At 35.0% G+C, this 20,602-nt stretch overlaps 1 protein-coding gene across 9 annotated transcripts in view; it reads left to right on the plus strand.

Annotated features, from left to right (window-relative positions):
- LOC129730178 (F-box/LRR-repeat protein 7) overlaps nt 1-20,602 on the plus strand; it is a 57,650-nt gene that overhangs the window by 30,486 nt on the left and 6,562 nt on the right. For all 9 annotated transcript variants that reach the window (XM_055689306.1, XM_055689305.1, XM_055689308.1 and 6 more), the window contains one exon: nt 16,347-16,374. The gene's annotated coding sequence lies outside the window, so the exon portion shown is untranslated. The remainder of the gene's footprint in view (nt 1-16,346; nt 16,375-20,602) is intronic.

A 20,602-nucleotide genomic window follows, 5' to 3' on the forward strand; every position in this document is an offset into this window, starting at 1 on the left:
AATATGAAATCCTCTATCGCAGTTGTTCTTATTGATATTATTCCCTTCGTTTCTGAAATGTACCCGTAAACCCTTCAATATGGGTTTTTAACACAGAGGTCAGAATCCGATCTCAAATACCATTCTATATCCATAAGACTACTTCTGGTTGCTTGAATACATCCTAAAATTCCGAGTATTTCGATGGCGACATTCTGTTTCTGAAAAACAGCATGAAAAGACCAAATAGCATCCAATATGAGTATTTGTGGGACAATATGGTACCTTGAGGCCAAAAATTAACTTCAGACGTCATTTGAAAGTTTTAATTAGTAGCTTCCGGCTTCTGGTAACAGTATAAAGAGACAAACCCAATGTGAGTTCTCCAGGAACCGGTATAATGCTCAGAGGCCGGGAGTCAACTCCATACTTTATTTTGAAACCCGGTTTTGCGACTTCCTGAAAAAATTCTTAAATTGCTAATTACAATCTAATAAAGGAATATTCACTCTTTGGGTTATAGAATATTGATGCTGTATTTGAAGTAATAATTGAAGTAAAAAATGTGAAATTTTATGTAATATCAGTGCTAAAGAAATAGCGAAATAAAAAATTACTCCTAATTTCGAACACTTTAATCACGAGTAATACCGGGAACATTCGAACTTCTGAATAAAAAATCATTCCGTTCAGTGTAACAACGTTTAACGTTACATTCCAAAGCAGATCAACTCTATACTCAGGATTTAGGTGCTAAGGGGCCCTCTGGCCCTCTTTTCTTAAAAAAAATAGAGGCAAGAAAATTTTGAAATGATTTAACGCTTTGCTGGAAGGTGACCTAGCCGTGAGACCCAGCCTTTCTCATTCGCACTTTATTATTTGTTAAAACAAATTTGCCAAAAAAAAAACTTAAAATTTTTCGAAAAAAATTACATTTTGATAATTTCTACTAGATTCATAGTTTACTCTAAAAAAAAGGGTAGCCAACAGCACAATTATATCAAACATTTTGAATTTAATATTCACACACATACGAACATACATTCACACATACAAACATGTACAGATACACACACATACATATTTTTTTTGTATGGACCCCACTGCGACCAGTATAGTTTTTTGATCTTTTGTGGCATTGTCCGGACGTTTTTGCTGTTCGCACATTTTTGTCTATGTTTACCCTTTTGCAATGTTACTTATTGAGAAGTAACCTCCGTGTTGCTTTTTGTCTTCTTATTCAGACTTAATAACCTACTGCCTTCCTTATCGACTCTATCATGTCCTCCTGCAAGTGATAAGTCTAACAGCGTATAACGTGCTATAGTGCCTATGATATAATCGAAGCTTTAGACCAGTGGTTATTAAGTCTGAAGAGAAGATTTTTTGTGGAAGAGCCTGAGAATAAACCCATACTTGAAGTTCTTTTTGCCAACGAATGGCTTGATTCTACTAAGATTCGAACCTACGACCATTCGTTTGTCTAAGCGGACTCTGTAACCTTGCAGCTACGAAGCTCTACGATACATACATTTACTCTACGATATTTTATAACGATACATACATATTACATTTGAAGAAATATGTTTCGAATATAATAGGCGAATTTTTTTTATGATTGTCACGTCATTGTGGGTTTTTCAGGTAGAGACCGGGAATCAACTTAAGAGGTAATATTTACCAAATGCTCAAAAAACAAGGCTTTTTTCATGATTTGTTTAAAGGTCATTTGAGATGTAAGGTATGTAAATTTAAATATCGTTGGATTAAGCAACTCTTGAAGAATAGAAAGGAAAATATTGCTTTTTTTTCTACAAAATGGTGGCTGTGCAGCGATTGTCATGAACCGCTTTTTTTAAAATTCTTCAGCGGCGAGCAGTAGAAATCGTGCCCAACTCCACCTATAACCAAAACAAATTTTTTTTTATTATCTAATAATAAAGCCCCTAATATTTTTTTTTACCTTCAGTCAGCTATCCCTGCGCCGTAAAGTTGTCCTTCCTGGGCTTTATCTTCCTCTTCTTTTTTTTATCTGATGTACGGCTGCGCCTAGCCTCTTTCGCGATATCAGACATGCGATGCTCAGCGACTTTGACGCAGTTGGCGTCCGACCCTACGCAAAACTCAAACTTGTCATTCATATTTAAGTACTTTTGAATATAACTCACAGTTAAAAAGTATAGAAAAACTCAAACAAAGAACGTACACAACGAGAACGGCCGATCGACTAAACATAGGGAAATTGTGAGTAAACACGTGCTGTAGAGACGTTGTAACGGTCGAAACATGATGCAGCGACCTCTATACCGCAAATTTGAAATACGATATCGATCATAGGAAACGTCTACTAGTTTACAAAGCCTTAAAATTAAAAAAAACGAGCGTCGCCAAAATAGCCGAAAAATGTTATTTTGGAGCATGAAAGTTGTTCGGTAAAAATGGATTTAAACGAATTTTGAGTTTAGATCAGTACTTGGGCGATGTAGATTTTGATTCTAGGATAGTTTTAGCATAATTTAAGCCAGTAAAAAATGACAAGAAAAATTTTTTTTGGTGGATATTACCCCTTAAGATTTTATTTTGAAATCCGAAAATGCAGCTTCCGTCTTTTGGAATACATCCTCGAATTGTCCAATAAAGGTATTTCTACCCTTTGCATATCCAGTATAGTGATGTTGTATTTCAAGTAAATGAATTTCATAATGATAAAAGTATAATGTAAGAAATTTGACGTAATATTTTTGAAATGAGTTGTGCTAAAGAAGTACTAAGATGGATAAAATGATTCCTAATTTCAAACAATTCAATTCATAGCAACGCTGAGAAACTTAAACTTAAATAAAATGATGTTGAGGCCACATATTTTATTCTAAGCGGTTGGTTTAAAACAGTCTTTGGGTTACGTTTCTTTCCAAATCTTTTCAACCACATCAAAAATCAATATGAAATAAATTGCTTGTTAAAGATAATCCGTTCGTATGACACCTATTTTGTTCTAATAAGTTATATAATCTTTGGGATGAAAGACTTCCGTTAATTTCACAATTTAATACATAATGGTTAAACTGAAAGTCTGACTGTAATAAAATAGAACGCAAGAACGATGAAATCAGTCCAGTCAACTTCGAGGAAAACGGTGACGAACCAGCTTTGGGCTGAAAGCCACCTTCATAAAGCAATAAAAGAAATCTCCGTGGAAAGTTAGTGAGTTTAAAAAGTCTTCGGAGTACATTACTTTTCATAACTTTTGAACCATATGCCCAATCATTATGAAATTTATTGGTTAAACGTTTTGAATATAGCCCGTTCATTTGATTACAATTTTGTTCAGATCGGTTGTGTAGTTCCTGTGGTAAAGAAATTGTGTGATTTTCCCATTTTGGTACATAACGGACAAAATTACAGTCTGATTACAGTGTAATTAAATAGTGTATTACGAGGTAGCTGGACCTTTCATTTGACACCAATTTTGTGAAAATCGATCGAACCATCGCACAATGGTCTAAACTCGAAAAATCGTAATCGTTTTAGATTTGACTGTGAAATATTGATTTTATGTACCCAGTGTCTTCATCAAGTTTATTTCATATAACAAGGCCTTTCTTTTGGCGTTTTCGGTTTTTTGATCAACCTTCCTAGTAGTTAGATATAAAAACAATTTTTTCTAATTTTCAAAATATTAGATTGCTTTCTTCAGCAAAGTTGTAGGAAAATCTATAAGAAAAAGAATTGCTGAACACTGTAATCTTCTAGTTTTACGAGAAACACTCTTCAAAATTAGTTTTTCTCCATAACTTTTTCTGTAATTGTCGAAACAATTCAAGATGTTTTAGAATTTTATTTATTCTGCTTAACCTCGTATTTTTGTAAAATATATTGGTTTTATATTTTTATTTTTTGTAAATATATTTCTAGTTTTTTGCTGAAAATAGCCATATTATAAGTCCATATTTCTCCGAAGGTTGCAGATAGTAGCAAACCAGACTATATGCATTTGAAAGTTTGTCAAAAGAGTTCAAATGTTTCTATTTATATCCAACCGAGTAAAACACCCCTCAAACTTAGTTTTTTATCCATTACTTTTTCTGTAATCGTCTAAACCATTCTTCTGAGATTTTGTTCATTTTGCGAAACCTCGTATTTTTGTAGAATTTTTTGGTTTGATATTTTCATTTGTTGTAAAGATATTTATAGTTTTTTGCTGAAAATAGCCATATTTTGAGTCCATATTTCTCCGAAGTTTGCAGATTGTATCAAACCAGACTATATGCATTTGAAAGTTTGTTGAAAGAGCTGCATTATTCAAAAGAGTTCAACTGCTTCTAGTAGTATCCAACCGAGTACTGAATGAAAGGAAAACACTCCTCGTAACAGCTAAATTAAACAGTTATGACGTATAAAGTTAAAGTATATAATAAAAAAAACATTATGTTTTCAGTTTTTAATGTTTAACTCTATGTCAGATGCTTCCGATGATTCCAAATCTTCTTCTGTTAAAACAGAAATCTAAATCTAACAAATATGAATCACCAGTTGATAACCTTCGCTCAGTTTTACAAATGATGCTACGTTTGTTAGAAATAAGTGGATCCGATAGCTCCAGCAAGCGGTGAAGAATATCGCTGTTTGTAGCCACCCCCGAAACTTTACGGGAATGATATTCACGTGTTTCCCATATGATTTTGTTCATTGCTTCATGTGGTTCTTCCGAGAGCTGTCCTATCGGAACTAAAAAGTGATCAGCAATCTGTGCATCGTGAATTAGGATTTTGTGTACTGACGCAGGTAGATAGTACAATGGATATAACTCCACTAATTTTCGCGCAGTGTCGATGCAATTTCTATCGAATTTTCTGTGTTCAACTTTCTACCAGAAGCAACAGCTTGAAGGATGACTCCACAACGCTTCAGTACGTTTATATCAAGTGGAAAAAATACCGGATTATGAATACAAGAAAATAGTCTGCAATCTTCGGAGAAATATGGACTCGAAAAATGGTTATTTTCAGCAAAAAACTAGAAATACCTTTACAACAAATGAAAATATGTAACCAATATATTCTACAAAAATGCGAGGTTAGCAGAATAAACAAAATCCTAGTTCATCTTAAATTGTTTCGACGATTACAGAAAAGCTTATGGACAAAAAAGTAATTTTGAGGGGTGTTTTGCTTTCATTCAGTACTCGGTTGGATACAACTAGAAACAGTTGAACTTTTTTGAGTAATGCAGATCTTTTTAAAAACTTTTAAATGCATGTAATCTGGTTTGCTACTATCTGCAACCTTCGGAGAAATATGGATTCAAAATATGGCTATTTTCAGCAAAAAACTAGAAATATCTTTACAACAAATAAAAATATAAAACCAATATAATTTACAAAAATGCGAGGTTTAGCAGATTGAACAAAATCTTAGAAAATCTTGAATTGTTTCGACGATTACAGAAAAAGTTATGGACAAAAAACTAATTATGAGGAGTGTTCCTCGTAAAACTCTATTTCGTCATATCAGACGTACAGATGGAAGATTACAAGGTTCAACAATTCTTTTTCTTATAGATTTTCCTACAACTTTGCTGAAGAAAGCAATCTGGTATTTTGAAAATTAAAAAAAAATTAATTAAATAGTTTTCATATCTAACTGCTAGGGGGATTGATCAAAAAACCGAAAACTCCAAAAGAAAGGCCTTGTTATATGAAATAAACTTGCTCAAGACACTGGGAACATAGAATCAATATTGCACAGTCAAATCTAAAACGATCACGATTTTTTGAATTTAGACCACTGTGAAAAAATAGTGAGTTTAAGCAGTCTTTGGAATGTGTTCCCTTTCAAAACGTAATTTCACATTTTCATACATAACGAACAAAGTACAGTCCGATTATAATAAAATTCAATAAAGTCTTATGGGGCAACGATGACAATGAAATTCAATAGCATCCTATGGGGCCACTAGACCTTTCATTTGCAACTGATTTCTTGAGAATCGGTTCAGCCATCTCTGAGAAAAGTGAGTGAGTTTAAACAGTCTTTGGAACATGTTTCTTTTTATAACGTGATTTCACATGTATATAAATAACGTACAAAGTTATAGTCTGATTACAATGAAATTCAATAGCAGTCTACGGGGCAACTAGACCTTCCATTTGACACTACTTTTGTGAAAATCGGTCCAACCATCTCTGAGAAAAATTAGTGAAATTAAATAGCTTCTGGATAACTTTTCTTTACATAACTTTTGAACCATTTGTTAAATTATTACGAAATTTATGAGTTAAGGGTTTTGGAGATAGCCCGTTCATTTGATATTTCTGCGATATTGATGTTCCGTGATTTTTACACTTAGATACATAATCTATAAGCTAAAAATCCGATTGCAATGACATACAACAGCAACCTATGGCGCAAGTAGACCTTTTATTTGCAACTGATTTCGTGGAAATCGGTCCAGCCATCTCTGAGAAAAGTGAGTGAGAAAAAAAAGTTGCACTTACATACAAACACACATACCCACATACATACATACATACATGCATACATACAGAAAATGTTAAGTTCGTTAGCTGAGTCGAGTGGTATATAGCATTCGGCCGTTGGGACCACTTTTATACCTTTGGTTTTGCCAGTGGTTGATATACCTTTCTAGGAGAAAGACAAAAAGGTCTCCACTCTATCATCACGTCTGGCCCAGAACGAGGGGGCCTCGTATTGAAAGCCCCGGGGCATTTGCTCCCCCATCTCCCTCAATCCGGACCTGTCTTTACATAACCTGTGAAAATCCAACGACGCCAGCGACATTACTTATCTGAGGACAAAAAAATCTCATGGTCATACCCATCAATTTTGCAGAAGATGTCAAAATTTTATATCCAACGTACGTGGAGTTATCAATTAGGCGCGTCAAAAACGACTTTGAAACCACAGTGCATCTGTGAAAAATGCTCAGTTTGCTAAGCTAAATACATGTGTAAAGTTTCATTCAAATCAATGGTCGATTAAATTTATGCGTATTTCCAGGTCATTAGGCACGATTTTGCTATAATTTGTATTGTGTTGAGTCAAATAAACGTATCGTGAACGAAAATATTCTCTCGTTTATTTGCTCTATTGTTTCAGGAGAATTCTAACCGCAAGATTGGTCATTCGTCCTTGAATTAGTATCTCCAGAGCCGGATTTACGATTGTGAGGGCCCAGGGCCGAGTCCTGCGTGGGGGTCCCAAAATAAAAGAACAGTTTTTTTTGGTCGAACATATTTAACTCTTAAAAAGTTATCAGAAACTGTCAGAAGTTTTTAGAATTACTTCTTATAAGGATTCTTCGTTAAAAACTTATCTCTTATATGTATAATCAGCACTCAATTTCTACAGTCAAATTTATTCGCAACTAAGCAATTACAAATTTGACAGCCGTTCACTCTTCATAGTCGTACACAGCCTATTTTTAATGAGGTTTATCTTAGAAAAAGACCTTTTCCCGATTGCGTTCGATGTCATTACACTCAAATAAACACGCAATGCAACAGATTAGTTTTTTGAGTTTTTTGGGGGGGTCCCAAAACTGAAGGGGGCCTGCTGTTTTGACATCGATTTGATGTACAAGTAGTTTTTGTTCGTTTGCAAGTGCTAAGTGAACGCGTTCTAGCTTTGCAACAGGTGAATGTTTCACTAAGTCGAATCCTGGTCTCTGTGATAATCCTTGAGCCACTTATCGTGCCTTGTGCCTTCCATCTTCTTTCAACGAGAAGATCCGTTTTAGGTATATCGGTCTTGGGCATCGTACACAAATTATGTGACGCTAAAATTACTTGCCGCAAATTTTTTATTTTTAATGAAAATCACAGTTACGTAACTGTTTTTACTAATATCATCCTCCTAATTTTCTTTAGTAGCTATATCCTAATCATCACTTCCTCAGTCTTCTTTAGAAGCTTATTCTTGACGATCACTCACATGATCCTGATCTTCACTGATTCGTTGAATACGACATTTCTACCAATTTAAATAGATTGTGTTACGTCATTCCACAATCTGGAACCATTGTTTGCGTTTCCCGCAAAAATCTATGTTTTTCTTGCAGTATCTTCGGAATTCGTTGCTTGTGTATTCTCCGCCATTATCGCATCTCAGCATTGAAATACAGGTTTCAAAACATGCTGACGCCATGGCTTCATACTCCTTGAATTTCTCAAAGACTTCAGACTTATGCTTCATCAGGCAAACTTCGACAAAAAACTTATAGTCAGCGATAAAAGTTACAAAATAGCGATAACCGTCGTATGTTTCCTGCTCCATGTTGCCACACACATCCGAATATACTAATTCTAATGGTCGTTCTTGGCAATTTCATACCCTAATGGTTTGATCTTGGCAATTTCATACCCTAAAATTTGAAAACAGCTTGCTTCCCTACCAAACAACCGTCGCATGTTTCGAGACTTACCTGTTTTCCAAAATATACCGATTTAAAAATTTAGTTTTGTCCCGCTGTATACAGAGTAAATATAATTTACAATTTTCTATACATTTTCTGTTTGAACGGAACAGTATTCAAGTGTCAGATATAATACTATTTTAGCACAGACCTACAGACATAATACTTTGAACAAATTTTCAATAAAATAATCGTTCGGATGATACCAGCACTTTACTTCAGTATTTCAGCGTCGTCCAGACCCGGCAGTAAAATTTAAGTGTGTAGATCATTATAAACCAATTTAAATTGATGTTGTATTATTTCTTGTGGTATCAATACCTAAGATTAAAAATACATGACATCAAAGTCATAATGAAATGTTTTGTTGCTTTTACCCAAATTAAAAACAAGCTAAATTATAAGTTTTATTACATCTGCACGACATATTATTTGCTAAGGGATTTGAAAAATGGTTGATACAGGTACTCCAGTTCATCAAGAGAGAATGAGTCATAGAAAAGTTACATCGTACGCCTCACTGTGGTGAATAAATTTAATCTCTCACTTTCGTTTGGTTCATTTCCATTCCAGCTGGTTCGCTCAACCATATATGTAATACTTATTCAGCAATCTGATTGTGAACAACAATGCATCCTGTTTTTGTCGTTGTTAAGTTTTTGGTTCAAGGAATAAATATAGTAATGAAAACAGAAAATTAAATTAACTGAAAATATGATAGTAGGACCTACAAAAAATATATGTAATTCACTAGGTGGTTTAGTTTATCGAAACGTTACATAAAGTAACCCAACCACAAACTAGATGAGCACGCAAAATACTGTGCCATTCAACGACACCTACTATGCACTAAGGTCTTTCCTACGCTGCTTTTTATGCGTCTTTTCTCACTCGGATTTTCCAGTTCTTATTAGCTTCTCATTTTCAAATCGAATTTATTCTCGCGTACGCGGACCCCAGGTTGAGAACCGCTGTTCAACGGAAACTTTTTGGACGCTAGGACAGTTATGCTTAGAACGGCAGTATATACAATGCAAATCGCTACACTACACACTACACAGCAAACTGTAATCTCAGTTTCTCAACAACTGGACAATGCATATTTTAGTATCAGCGTAACGCAATTCAGAAAACTTTTGTTTTTCACCTATATTTGAAATGAGATCTCAGAGCGTTTAAGTTTGCTGCCTATTATAATTTTGCATAAATATAATCAGCAATCAATTCACACTTTACTGGTTTCTGTTTACTATCAACTTGTGCTGCTATAGCCTACCCTGATGTTGGCTTCGTTTCATCAATTAATCGGTTTGCATGAGAATCTATGAAAAGCAAGTACCATGGAACGGGGTGAAATTGATCAATTTTTATAACAATTTCCAATTAACTAGCTTCATGTACATTTTTCCCGAAATAGTATAATTTTAAAACAAGTACTGGTATGTGCTCCAGTAAACCTCTATGGCTATTGGTGAAATTTCTATTGTCTACTTCATGAAATAAATTCAATAATTCTATAAGGTACTATGAGGTAAATTGGGGTGAAATTGATCACCATTGAAATCCATACATTCTTTTGGCAATGTGCTTTTTTTCGATATGCTAAAGATAAATGTTGATTTCTGTACTGAAAAATATCATTTACAGCTAGTTTGGAAACGAAAAAAAAAGATATTTCAGGTTAAAATTTGTTTATTTTGGTTCACGAGCTGCTTGTTGCTAAATTTGCTCTTATTTGATCGTCGTTAGACCGATTTCAATTCGGTTTGTTGCAAAAGCTCAAAAACTAGCTCTGAAATTAAAATCTTTGTGGTTTCCTGCGAATTCATCAGTATTTCTTTAATGGTATGGAATGATCATTGTTGAAAATTACATTGTTTGAGCTTTTACCAAACTTCACTCACTTCTCCAAATTTAACGTAATTAACCCTCAACTAAGATTACTTTAAGTAAATCAATTCTTTTTTTTGTTATTTGGAAACTTGTTTGATCAAATTTGATTAAGTTTTGACTGAGTTAGAAGAATTTTTCGAAAATATGAAAAATTGCACCGGGAATGCAAGGGTTAACTTTGACAGGTATGTGAATCATGCAAAAGTTGCCTTTAAGGACACGTTAACATTGCCTAGTGTTGTAAGAGCAATATCTTTTGATTAGTATTTTTTATCACGAATTTTCAGGTGATCAATTTCACCCCACTGATCAATTTTAACCCATTCCACGGTACATCGCGTTGAAGCGTTATCATATTTCCTTTTTCTTCAATCAAATATAATATATGTTGCTATTACATCATTTGTTTAGAACGTAGAACGGGAAAGTAGATCTGTTGATGGTGATACACTTGAAACATTAAAAACATATTGGAAGCTAGTATGTTTTATGTTCGGAACAATGCAATTGAAATAAACAAGAACTCCGTAATTGTCCGTCACCCTAAAGCGTATGTCACTCTCCATTTCAAGTGAAGCTTCATTCGAAATGCATGAGTATATCGCCGTTCAATACTTACTTTATTTAACTTCTTTTCAACTGCGAATGGTGAACTTTTAGGCATATCATTGCTATATTTAATTTATATAGGATCCAATATACGCTATTATTTGTTTTTCTATAAAAATGTTGACCATTTTCTATGAAATGCATCACAGCATAACAAACTTTCTTCAGGTTAGTTTTTGTAATTGCATGTTGCTTTTGCAATTGGATGGAGTTTGAAAGCGTGATTTCGTATTATATCTTACTAAGCAATGAGTTTCACAAAAACACAAAACTGTAGTTTTTCTAATCGTTTTATTAGTATTTGGTTGAGCATATTCAATGACACAACACAATACACGCTAGTGCATCAACAAAAAAAAAACATCTGAAAATAACTTCCCCTAGCACTCATTATGACCAAAACAAATTAAAACCGAGAGCTTTGTTTATAGCGCTTAAATTAAATCCAATTCAATAAAGAAGTGTAAAAGCATTTTTTCTGACGTCTGAACAGAATGCATTCAAACTTTTTTTTCTGTTATTACACCGATCATTCATCCACACTATGATACGAATGGCAATATAAACTATAACAAAAATCCAAATCCTATGCTTGTGGTGTGGTAACTCCACTCTGCTATCGGAAATGACCAATTTGAAATACGAAAAGAACAGTACGGTAACAGTAGCTTTTACGCAGGCATTCAGCAGCATAACACAACATATGTTTCTGACTATATCACTTCATCTTTAGTCACTTTAAGCGCATCTTTGCTGGGATGCACGATGGAGTTGAAAATTACTATTCACTTTGAAACTCGTTAGGAGAACGTAGTCAGCAGACATTATTAACCGTTTCGATAATCATTTCTTTTTCACTGCATCTTGAGTGCAAGAGTACTTGCTCGTACAAGGCACAAACTTTAAATTTATAAGTAACCTTCGGTTTCGATATCATCTAGTACGTACGCTCCACAGTGTTAGGTGTCGAACTCTAACACTTTCTAGATAAGTTTCGTCAAACTATCAAAAACCTGCGTGCTTATTTCTCCAGATCTATAACTTCATAGGATTATGGTCACTGATCGAATCCAGCATTTTGTACTTAATCTTGACTTCAATTTTGTACTTTAATTTGAATCAATTTGATTCTATGCTGTCGTTTTCGAGCGACAAAACTCGCAAAGGAAGCATTATGTTTGAAACGTAGGTATAACACCAAGTCGGAAAAAGACCCAGTAAGCTTTTAGGGGCCATCCACATACCACGTGGACAGCGGTGGGGGGGGGGGGGGGCGTTGGCTAATGTCCACGGTCCATACAATTTGTTCAGAATTTATATGGGCAGTTGTCCACGGTGGGGGAGGGGGGGGGGTGGTCAAAATCTTAAAAAATCTGTCCACGTGGTATGTGGATGGCCCCTTATACATGCATCCGTACTAAACGAAAATGCGGAATTCAAATCGGATACATGGCTTGAATGTAAAATATTGTGTTTATAATAGATGTTATTCACATTATAAACGCGAAGATATAAAAGATAGTTGAGTATATTCAGATTTGTATAAAATTTAAAAAAGTGATCAATGATAGTCAGGGTTTCAAATTTAAAATTGATTTGCTTTTCTCTTGTCACACTGTCAGACCTTGTGGGAAAGGTATTTATCTCATGATGTAATAATATGAATGGCTTTATATATCCACGAATGAATTGATCTTCCTATATACCAAATGCAGATGTTATTTCTTTCGTCACTAGAGAAATATGTTTAAGGTAACACAGTAATAAGCTAATAACCTTATCGAGGTAAACTAATATATCTGGAAAAACATGCATTAATAACTAGATACTTTGAATGAAATAAGACTGACACTGTTAAGTGGATAGTTGTTAAGAAGACATAGTGTTCTATGTAGGTGGTTCATCGATCGCCAGTAACGGTGAGGCTACGCCTTTCCAATTGATCACTATTTTCATCGTTTAAGACACGCCAAAGAGTTTTATGTGTTTCGCTGGTGGTGTGACCCCAAAAGCTGACTCATTACCGTAACGTGAAAAGGGGATCGGCACATCGCGATTCATCCATCGGAAACATCAGCTTTATTGGGAGACCGATCGTGATTGATTTAGTTTTTATCTATTCCACATCTGAGGAATTTATTTTATGAGACTTTACCTGTGTGTTTGAGAGTAATCGTGCAATCTAAGGGATGTCATTCCCCAGGAACGACATGTGAACGTAAATTCTATTTATGGCAACATAAATCAACCTCAGGCAAATTTACGAAATCGTTACTCGCATGGAAGCTAGAGATAAACTACATAACAGAGGATTCATTAACAAGAAACTTTAGTTCTGAAACAAGAACAAATTGTTTTTAAAATATAATTTCTACAGTAGTCTTATGGAGATTCAAATAAATATTGATTTATTATTTCCAATAATTTTATATATTTTCATATTGAATTTTTATTGAGAACATTATTTGTATTTTCAAACACTCAACACCCCTTAAAGATCTGCTTGGATAGCCTTCGTTCTTCCAATAGTCAACTTTCATTTCTAAAACTTCTGAAAATTTTTCAAGAATGCTTTTTACTCAGCTCAATTCATTCAATAAATTACCCTGGATGACAAAAGCGAAAACGAAGTTGCCCTAAAGCTCATGCTAGATTAAATTGAAGATTATATTTTTTTGGGGGGGGGGGGTAATGTTTGTAATGATTTATTTATATACTAATATCTATTCAGAATTAATATTGTGTGTTCTGTCACAAGTGACATATCAACACGATTATATATATATATATATATATATATATATATATATATATATATATATATATATATATATATATATATGTATATATATATATATATATATATATATATATATATATATATATATATATATATATATATATATATATATATATATATATATATATATATATATATATATTTGTACGCTTTTTCATATTATTGAATGTTTTTAGCTTTCGCAGTTAAGTTAATGTAATTGTAGGAAAATTATTAAACCTACTTGTCAAGGAAAAAAAAGCAATAAAACTGAAACTCAAAATAAACTTAAAACTATCTTACTGACTATAAAGTGAGCTAATCGTTGCAATTGAGGTTGCAACGATTTTTGTCGGAATTTGTTGATATTTGGCTTTACATATTTTCTAATGTTTCTACATTAGTGAGCCTATGTAGCTCGTTCGTGCTAAACCAGGTAGGACGCTTCAAAATCATTTTCAAAAGTTCATTCTGAACCTTTGAAGTGTCTTCTTCCTGGTTGCACAACAACTTGTCCAGATGGGAACTGCATATAACATTGCTGGCCTAAAAATTTGTTTGTAAATTAACAGTTTATTCTTGAGACAAATTCTAGAATTCCTGTTGATAAGAGGATATAAACATTTGATATACTTATTGCACTTTGACTGGATATTTTCAATGTGCTCCTTGAAAGTAAGATTCTTATCATAAATTAGTCCTAAGTATTTGACTTGATCAGACCAATTTAAGACCACACCGTTCATCTTAAAAAGATTATAGCTTATTCCTGTGAATTTGGGTGCCCTTAGTGAATATAGAAGGGCGAGTAACTTCTCGCCGGGTTCGTCGCTTCTATGTCTGCTTGCCGGAAAACAATGAGTTTCAGTCTCTTAAAAGTTGTCTTTACTCAGGGCACCAAAATTCGCAGGAATGATTAAAACGCTATAATTATTCTTTTTTTTTAGTTTGAGCTTAAGGGAAAAACTTGTGTTTACCAATGTTGTCAATCATTCTAACTATACTAAATAGCTTCAACGTGCAAATGTTAAAGTTTAATTGTTGAACTGAAATAAAAGTTTGTGGGTTAGGTGACGTTATATGGCATCACCCGCCGAAAATGGGCTAATCCACCTAGCGGCAATACGTAGCCTTTCTCATTCGAACTTATTGTTTGTTAAAATAAAATTACAGGAACACTTCAATTTTCAGAAAAAAATTATTGTGTAGTTTCTAAGATCATGAAAGATCATGATTTTCACATTTTATTACATAACAGACATAGTTATAGTCTGATCACAATAAAATTTGGGGCAAATAGACCTTTCGTTTGCAACTAATTTCAGGAAATTTAGATCAGCCAACTCTGAGAAAGTGAGATTTGTAGAGTGACCTTTTGAAGCACTTTTAGGCCTTTGGTTTGGTTTCTAGGAGAAAGTCAAAACAAATAATTTTGTCAAATCTGCCTTCTTATTTGTATTGCTTTAAATAACTTCCCATTTATTAATAAAGGGTGAATTTTTAAGAATTTGGTTTTTCTTTAAAAAAACGCATAAAAATTACAAAACTGTATGAAATCTTTATTTGAGCCGATAAATTGGTTTATGCCATTTACTTTTTAAAGATAATTTCATTAAAATGTTGGCCACGGCTACGTTTTAAATGGTCCTACGAAAAGTCCAATTTTGGGTCACTTTTTCGAGCATTTCGGCTGGTATCTCGCGAATAACGCGTGTAATGTTGTCTTCCAAGGCTGGAATTGTTGTTGGCTTATCCGCATAGACGAGACACTTAACGTAGCCCCACAAAAAACAATCTAGCGGTGTTAAATCGCATGATCTAGGAGGCCAATTCACCGGTCCATTTCGTGAGATGAATTGCTCACCGAACTCATTCCGCAATATGTCCATTGATTCGCGCGATGTGTGGCACGTTGCTCTGTCTTGCTGAAACCACATGTCAACAAGACCCAGCTCTTCCATTTCCGGCAAAAAATCAGAAATCATCGCGCGATAGCGAGCGCCATTGACCGTGCGATTTTGATCATCTTTGAAGAAGTACGGACCAATGATGCCTCCAGCGTGTAAACCGCACCAAACCGTGCATTTTCTGGGTGTATTGGCGATTCTTGTATTGCCTCTGGTTGCTCTTCGATCCAAATGCAGTAATTTTGCTTATTAACATACCCATTTAACCAGAAATGAGCTTCGTCACTGAACACAATTCTGCGCGAAAAACATTTTTCACAGAGGACGAATTTTGATAATGAAATTCGATTATTTGTAAGCGTTGTTCAGGCGCAAGTTCATGGTGAAATGGTAAATCAAACTGAGTACATTAGACTTTGACAGCTGTCAGAATTCCCGCGTGAACTGTCAAATCTGAATACACGAAAAGCAAAATAGCAAAAAATTCATCCTTTATTATTGAGAACGTGTTACTGAATTAGTAGTGTAGCGGTGCTATGATTGATAAGTGTAATGGGCTGCTGGTGCTTGTTAGACCAGCACTTTACCTAGTTTCGAGTTAACTGTGATAATTATAAGCTGAGCAAAATATTGTTAAACCGTTTTGCTATTCAGTGTGAGAAAGCTTTGTATCTAACTAAGTTATCATAGTTGTTATTACCTCATGACAAAAAAATTAAAGTAATAAATATTTCATCTTGTTTCAGGTCGCGACACCAGAATGATTCAAACCAGGTATGTTAAAATATTGGTTTCTCTGCCAAAATTAACTATCGACCAATTTCAAGTGTCTCTGATTTGGAGTAAACTTTGCACACATATTTGGCTCGGCAAAAAAGCAAAGCTTTGGTGGTACATTACTATGGTTTTACTATAGATACTATGGCTATGAGTGTAATATCTGTCATTTGCTCTAGGAAATAAAACCGAGAGATCTCTAAAGTCATATGAGATAAATCGAGGTGGAATTATTCACCAATGAAATTCATGCATTCGAAATTTGCTATCATTTGTTATGAAAATGTTAAATTGTGATTTTTGCAGTAAAAATATCAATTACAACAACTTTGAAAACGATATAATGATACTTCAGTTCAATTGATCTATCCATTTTAGCTCACGAGATGGAATTTACTTATTTTTCTCTTATGAGTTCATCGTTCATCTAAATTCAATTCGGTTTGTTGCGTAGTGTCGAAAATTAGCCCTGGAAATATCTTCTCATAATTTCATGGTGAATCATCATCAGTATTACATTAATGGTGTGGTACAAATCCAAAAGTTCAAGACCTTACGGTGAGGTAGTAACAAAAACGCCTAAGCACCGTGAAGGTGCCGCGGAAAGAAAGTTGGAGAATATCGTGTTTACCGACGATAAATTCTTCTCCGTACAACAGTTCCTGATCAAGCAGAACGACAGAGTTTGGTTTTAAAAAAGATCACGCGATGTAGACGACGACAGAAACTAGCTTCGGCGATGATTCGGGCCGGAATCACCCGTGATGACTCCGCTGGTTCTTGTCCCTGAAGGTGTAAAGATCAACCAGAATACATGTCATGAACTAGTTCTGCAGAACGTCGACGAGCCGTGGGCACGTCGTCATTTTGGTACCAGGATTGAGGTTTTCCAACGAAAAAGGCGCTTTATTACAAAGCGCAAAACCCCAACTCAGGATTGCGAAACATTTTCCAAGATTTTATTTTTGGAATGGCAGGCAAGTTCACCGGACCTGAAATCTATGAACTTCGCCACCTGGGGTATGTTGAGAGGCGAAATTGTTTGTTGTATTTGGAGACTTGTAAACAGGCATGGGGAAAACACAGCACACCAAAGCGCGTGGGGCCCATCTGCTAACAAACACACCACGCAGGGCTATTCGTATTACACTCCGTCGCTAGCTGAAGACAAAACACTGGAGAGCCATTCGTGAACACGCGAGCCGAGGGTTATTAACTTCGGCACATGAGGCAACCGAGAGCTCGCAGTTTCGGGAGACACACAAGCATTGGTCGCCACGACGAGATCGACAATGGTATAATATTGGAAAGCTTGACGGTAGTCATCGCATACAACCACCTGAAATATTTTTTTTTACATATGTACTTTTGTAAACATGATGCGTTTGAGAAAACACGTGTTAGCAAGCGGGCTTCCGAGGGCTCGCGAATTCGGGAACACTCGGGCCTGTGTTTGCCGAAGCTTCTGAAGGGCTGTTTTATTTAGAACACTAAAGACAAAACACTGGAGAGCTGAACACATAGGTGACATCAGATTCAAAAAAAAAAAATTGGGGGTGTTTCGAGATAAACGAAGTTTTAGTTTTTAAACGTAAAAATATCAATACTGGCAACACTGTTTACAAAATCTGATGATGCCATTGTAAATTTAATAACCTTTAAAAAGAGTGTCCAATATTGTCTGTAGCTCCTACGGTCTCTGAGATATGATGTTTTTCACAAACATGGAAAATGATTTTATGTCAAAAAATACAAGAATGGAGGGCCCCGCAATTGGAGGTGGGTTGTCCGATTGACCCAAAACTCTGGGTTTTTCAGTTTCGACCTGAAACAAGTCGTTTTATTCATTTTGAAGCAAATTGGAGAGAGTCGTTGCATTTGCCTGATCACTTGACATGCAATGACCCATATGCAGATATCTGTATGAAAAATATGTTAAAAATCTGTATAAATGCAGATAAATCTGTATATGTGGCATCACTGCACACAAGCATTAGTCGCCTCGATGAGATCGTCAATGCTATAATAATGGATAGCTTGATGGTAGTGATTTTTTTTCATATTTACTTTTGTAAAAATAAAGCGTCTGAGAAAACAAACCTAAGCAAGCGGGCTTCAAAGGGCTGTTTTATTTAGAACATTGCGGGTTTTCGTGTTGTGAAAATACTCTCCGTGAACTGAAACACACATGCGGTGGTGTGGTGGGTTTAGACATGCCTGGTTTGTACTCTATGTACCACGTAAATAGTCTAAATTGTTCCGATCATGATACATTACTTTCTCACTGCGACCAGAATCGTTGATCGATTTTTGGATCGATCACTTTCATTCAATCACCACAACTTTAAAACTTTTACTTCAAAACTTGTTTTGCATTGTTCTGATGTAAGCAAACGGTTTCTAACATATCTAAGACCTTAAGATGGATTCTTTCCTAAAAATATTACTTTCTCAAAAAAACTGGCAGTTTTCGCTCCCAGACCCTGAGCCGAATTACAGAGTGGACAAGAACAGAGTCAAATCACAAAGGACCCAAACTGAACCCGTTCTGGTTCATTCTACTTTCTGACCGAACTGAAACCCGAACCCAATTTTTCGTTTCAATGTCGAGCACTACGCTGATTCTGTCTTAAAATGCACGAAAGCCTATTCCACTCCTCTCTTTAAAACCAAAAACTTTGAGGTAATGGTAACGCTTTTTGTACGCTTGCTCATTCAATTTCATGAACGGGTTTGAAATTACGCTCAATATCTTGACGCCTGTAAAACCGCCAAGCGTGTCAGTTCAATCAGTTTCGTTGATAAACCACGTACAAGCCTAATTTGCCACCACTCATTGCATTTAACTAAATCGTCCGCCGCATTGAAGTTTTCAAACAGATGATGAGTCTTGAGTGATTCACTCAGATGGTCTCGAGATACGATGCTGGCCTAACAAGCCAGTCGTGGTAGGTTCGAGTCTCGGCTCGGGAGAGACTGTTAGTGTCAGTAGGATCGTAGCGCCAGCGTCGCAATTGGCCTGTACACTAAACCGTTGGCTGCGAAGTCTGTGTATAAAATAAACAGAAGGTCGATTTCCGAATCGGAAATCACAATAGGTCCCAAGAAAAAATACTGTATTCAGAAGCAGTTTGCAACAAAATATCTCAATATATATACGAATCAGATGTAACGCTTTTCAAGGTTAATTTTCACGTTAATTTTCGCTGCAAACAATCCTTAGAACTTTCAAAAAATTAACCAGCAAATCCATAAAAGTAAATCACCAAACTTTACTTTTACACTCCGTAAACGTTTCATCTTTTTTTTTTTCCACATTAACCATCAAATTCATGCGAACGCACTAATATTGATGGCTAAAATACAGTGGCACTGTCGGTAAAAATGACAACAAACACATTTTCATCTCTATTTGAAGCGTCAAAAAAACTATTAATGTGTACCAGTTTATGACTAAATTTGTCTCCCTGTTAATTGAATGATTGATAGCCTGAAGGAAAATAAAACGGTAATGCTTGAAAAGGTAGAGTGAGAAACGAATAAATAATTGAATAAAATAATACAAAATTGATGGTCAACGAAGAGGTGAACGGTTTTAATCATTAAAAGTTCGAGGTCACTAGAACATCACATTCTTTGGTTATGCAATTTAAATGGCAGCTATTGCGGTTGAACTGGCACATTTCAGGTCATTAATTTCGATTGATCATTACTATTGGTTCTATATTGTTTTAAACTATTGTGTTTTTTATTTCCCGTTTCATCTCTTCTAACGAGTTCGATCGTATCCACTGATTTGAGTATTTTTTTAAATATCATAATACTAATGTCTATATATAATAACAAAGCTAATGGAAAATATATAATGAAAATTTATATACTATTGCTGCGAAAGCTCATTTTCCGAAGATTTCCGTATTCTGTACCGTCACTTGTACTCGACTGGACCTTATGATAATTTTTCAGAATCGCACCTCGTGAATTCAATTTTAAGCCTCAGCTGTAAACTCGTCAATTTTGATATCGTATATAAGGGGCCACATTCTTGTGAGGTGCGAAGTCACCCCATTTTACGATGTTAATGACTGCTCAGGAATGAGAATAGGAAATCAGAAATAACACTTAATCGCTGCTGCAATTAATAAGATTTGCTTCAATGTTTCGTAGTTTATTGTATTGATGTATTAATTTATTGATGTGTTAGTGACCATGTTGACAATCAGTA

The sequence above is a fragment of the Wyeomyia smithii genome, chromosome 3 (genome assembly GCF_029784165.1).
Source record: "Wyeomyia smithii strain HCP4-BCI-WySm-NY-G18 chromosome 3, ASM2978416v1, whole genome shotgun sequence".
Lineage (NCBI taxonomy): Eukaryota > Metazoa > Arthropoda > Insecta > Diptera > Culicidae > Wyeomyia > Wyeomyia smithii.